The following is a 3,924-nucleotide window of genomic DNA, read 5'->3' as shown; positions in this document are numbered from 1 at the left end:
CACTGTCAAGAGAATGAGAAGCCACAAACAGTGAGAAAATATTTGAAAAGACATATTCAAAATACCAACATTTTTCCCTAATAAAGTACTCTTATTCAATATATGCAAATAATATTTACAACTCAACAATAAGAAAATGAACAACCTAATTTAAAAATGGGAAAAGAGCTGCTCCTGCCCAGAAGTCCGCGCCGGACCCCCAGCCACCATGCCTAAGTGCCCTAAGTGAGACAAGGAGGTGTACTTTGCTGAGTGGGTGACCCCTCTGGGGAAAGACTGGCATCAGCCTTGCCTGAAGTGTGAGAAATGTAGAAAGACGCTGACGTTGGGGGGCCATGCTGAGCATGAAGGCAAGCCGTACTGCAACCACCATATGCCTCCATGTTCGGGCCTAAAGGCTTTGGGCGGGCTGGAGCTGAGAGTCACACTTTCAAATAAACCCAGGTCATGGAAACGCTATCCCTGGCTGCCCACCGGGCCACTGCCCTTCCAGGCTGATTGCAGGCCTTATCCCCAGGCACCCAGGGGCCCCCTGTCGGCTCCCATGCCCTCAATAAAGTTGAACACTCAGAAAAAAAAATGGGAAAAGATCTTAGCAGACATCTCATGAAAAAAGATATACAGATGGCAAATAGTTATATTAAAAGATACTCCACAACTATATATTAAAACAACAATGAGATACCACTACACATGTCTCAGAACGGCCCAAAACTGGATTAGTGATAACACCAGATGCTGGCAAGGATGAAAAGCAACAGGGACTCTCATTCATTGGTGGTGAGAATGCAAATGTTATAGCCACTTTGGAAGACAGTTTGATTGTTTCTTGCAAAACTAAACATACTTTTTACCATACAATCCAGCATTCATGCTCCTTCATGTTTACTCAAAGGAGCTGAAAATTTAGGTCCACATTAAAACCTCCTCAGGAATTTTATAGCAGTTTTATTCATAATTGCCCAACTTGGAAGCAAGCATGATGTCTTTCAGTAGGTGAGTGGATAAATAAACTGTGGCACATCCAGGCAATGGAATACTATTCAGCACTGACATGAGGAAGCTTCAAAGCACATTACTAAGTGAAAGAAGCCAATGTGAAAGGACTACATGCAGTATGATTCTGAATATATGATTTTCTGGAAAGGCAAAACTATAGAGACAGTAAAAGATCAGTAAATGCTAGAGGTAGGGAGGGTGTTGTGGGGAGCAATGAATAGGTTGAACACAGAGGATTTTTACAGCAGTGAAAATACTCTGTATGATCCTGTAATGATGAGTGTCTGTCATTACACATTTGTCCAAATTCATAGAATTTACAACACCAAGAATGAACCCTAATGTCAAGTATGCACTTCAGGTGATTATGTGTCAATGTAGGTTCATAAATTGTAACCAATATACCACTCTGGTGCAGGATATTGATTATGGGGGAGGTTATGCATGTGTGAGGATAGGGGGTCTATGGGAAATCTCTATAACTTTCAGTCAGTTTTGCTATGAAACTAACTGTGCTCTGAAAAATAAAGTCTTTAAAAAAGTTCATGCTGGCTGCTGTGTGTAAACGCTATCCCTGGCTGCCCACCAGGCCACTGCCCTTCCAGGCTGATTGCAGGCCTTATCCCCAGGCACCCGGGGCCCCCTGTCAGCTCCCATGCCCCCAATAAAGTTGAACACTCAGGAAAAAAAAATGGGAAAAGATCTGAGCAGACATCTCATGAAAAAAGATATACAGATGGCAAATAGTTATATTAAATTTCCATGACCTGGGTTTACTTGAAAGTGTGACTCTCAGCTCCACCCCGCCCAAAGCCTTTAGGCCCGAACATGGAGGCATAGTAGGGGTGCTATGCTATGTTAATCACCATACATTACATTAGTAATACTAGAAAACAATCAAGAAGTTACTGTGCTGGTCAAAAGGAAAACTAATCAAGGCTTGGACTGAAGTCTAGACAGTGGAAATGAATATATTTTAAAAATCTGTTGTAAGTAGAGTGAATGGGAATTTTTGCAGATTACAAGTAAAGAGTACAGGAAGGGGAAATATCAAATCTAATACTCCAGTATTTGTTAAGTAGGCAGTAGGATATAAGTCTGGCTCAGGCACAAGAGTGTCAGCATATAGATCTGTAGCTCACAGCAAGCATTGTATTGCCATCCTGGAGTGTTTGGAAATTTTACGGGAGCATGTCTTGGATGTCACAATGATTGGGAGGTGCTTCTGATATTTGCTTGGCAATGGCTGGGAATGTTAGATGATCTGCAGTGTGTCTGACAGTTTGGCAAAACAAATTATTATCCCATGTCCTGCACAACTTTTCAATATTCCCCTCAACTAAACACCCTGAAAAGATAAATTGGTAGTAATTAAGCACATGATAATCCTAATTTTTTTTACAAGAAGTTACATAAAAGGCCCAGTAATTTATGAGAAGCTTGTTAGAGAAAGGGAAATTTAAATAAATACAGTATTTGAAAACCACAGAATAAGTTTATTCATTCTGTTTATCTGTCTAGTCAATGCATTATTTTATTTTCAGGCATACATCTGATGGTAAAGGGTTTCCGTGCTGCAGTGCAGCGATTTAAAATCAATGAGACCAATTTCATCTATGTAACAGATGATTGAATATTATTTGAGTGCAGCTGTATTAAGGCATTTAGTTAATAAAAGATTTTTTAAAGATAATTCATATCACTGCCAAGATAAGAAATCTCTTAAAGCAAAAATTACATGTGGAAGTGTTATATTTGTTTCTGGTTGTCTATTGTTTTCCAGCTTTGCTGTGATTTTGTCCCCAGAGTTCTAACATACAAGTTCTCTATTGCCTTTTATATTACTGCTTCTTTTTCTAATCTTTCCTCTAGTTCCTGTTGCCTACTGAAGTAGAGCTCGGGTTGTTTTTTTGTTTGTTTGTTGTTGTTGTTTTTTGTTTTTGTACTAGAGACAAAATGTATGCCTCCATTTGTGGTGGAATTTTGAGAGAGAAAATATATTTGAGATCTTGAGATACTTTATCACTACCTCATTTCATGCAAGAACATAGGAATTATGTTGATACTATACTTAGAAAAAAGGCACAGCTCTTTTATAGAATATCAAACTATCTTACTGCTTTCAGTTCAACAGTCTGAAATTTATCTTGGCCAGTTCTCTTACTTCCATTGGGCTCATTTCTCTCTTCTTCTTATCATATACAAATGAATTGTGTTTATTGTAACTTATTCTAAACTAGTTTTTATTCTCATGCCCATTTCTACTTCTCTGTACTTTTATTTTCTTCTGACTCTTATATGGCATGGGTTCTGATTTTATCTGTCCTCCTAAGTCCAAATATATTTATTATAAATAAGCATGAGCATTACCTATGTTACGTCTTCTAATAAAGACATTCTTAAATATTTATTTGTTAAAGTAAATTATTTTATTTTAAATTAATTTCCTTTTATTTTTCCTGTATCTTTGAGTTAGTTGGCATATCAATTTTTTTCTAATCGTGTCTGTGGGTCACTTATATTATCTATAAATTTTATAGGGGGATAGTAGAGAAGGCAGTGTTATATAATACTTCCTCATAGAGAAAGCATTAGGTCCAGTAGGAATGAGATCCACTGATATAAATGTTATGTTAGTCATATTACTGGATAAAATTATCCAGGAAATGGCATAGCCAGAAAGAGAAGAGGGCCTGGGACACTGCTCTAAGACATGCCAATGTACAGATTTTAGGTAGAAGAGGACCAGAAAAAGTGATGGGGAGGAGTATCCAGTGAGATGAGGAAAAACAGGAGATACTGGTGTCATGGAAGACAAGAGAAAGTAGTGTCTCAAAAAGGAAACAGAGTTTGCTTTGCTAAAGGTTGCTGTGAAGTCAAAGATGGAAAAGTGTTCGTGGGATTTGGCTGTTGACCTTAAGAGCA

The 3,924-nt window shown here is 38.1% G+C and overlaps 1 pseudogene; it reads left to right on the top strand.

The window, feature by feature from the left end:
* Positions 1–208: 208 nt before the first annotated feature.
* On the top strand, positions 209–574 carry LOC114221989 (cysteine-rich protein 1 pseudogene; annotated as a pseudogene).
* Positions 575–3,924: the final 3,350 nt, after the last annotated feature.

Source organism: Eumetopias jubatus, unplaced genomic scaffold (genome assembly GCF_037043125.1).
Source record: "Eumetopias jubatus isolate StellerSeaLion01/CBP00866 unplaced genomic scaffold, mEumJub1_p1.0 scaffold_12, whole genome shotgun sequence".
NCBI lineage: Eukaryota > Metazoa > Chordata > Mammalia > Carnivora > Otariidae > Eumetopias > Eumetopias jubatus.
The sequence above is the reverse complement of the archived record's forward strand: the minus strand, read 5'-3'. Positions and strand labels throughout refer to the sequence as shown.